Source organism: Phaethon lepturus, unplaced genomic scaffold (assembly GCF_000687285.1).
Source record: "Phaethon lepturus isolate BGI_N335 unplaced genomic scaffold, ASM68728v1 scaffold16550, whole genome shotgun sequence".
Lineage (NCBI taxonomy): Eukaryota > Metazoa > Chordata > Aves > Phaethontiformes > Phaethontidae > Phaethon > Phaethon lepturus.
The window spans coordinates 1-400 of NW_010511329.1; positions in this window are offsets into that span (position 1 = coordinate 1).

A 400-nucleotide genomic window follows, 5' to 3' on the forward strand; every position below is an offset into this window, starting at 1 on the left:
GGTCCCGCTTGCTCCCCGCCCCGAGAGGCAAACGCTTCTCCGGTTGGATGCCGCGGGTCGGTTTTAATGCGGGAAGATGGATGGGGTTTAAGTTCCGTACGTTTCTTGCACGACTTTACTGGGTCGTCCGTGGCGTTTCACCGGGAGAGCCCCGGAAGCGGGGAGGGTGCACGCGCGGCCGGCGCTCCGTTGCAGCAGCGGCGGGGGGTGGGGGAAAAAAAAAGCCCTCCCCTGTCAGTGGCGCGGTATTCGCGGCCTGAACACTCTCAACTGCGATTTCAGCCAGTGAATTACCCAGGCTTACTCCTGCCCTTTTTTTGCCCTCCCTACAGATAGCTGCATGCTGCTGCCTCGCACGCAGCTGGCTCCCCCGCCCCCTCCCCTTCATCCCCCTTCTGTC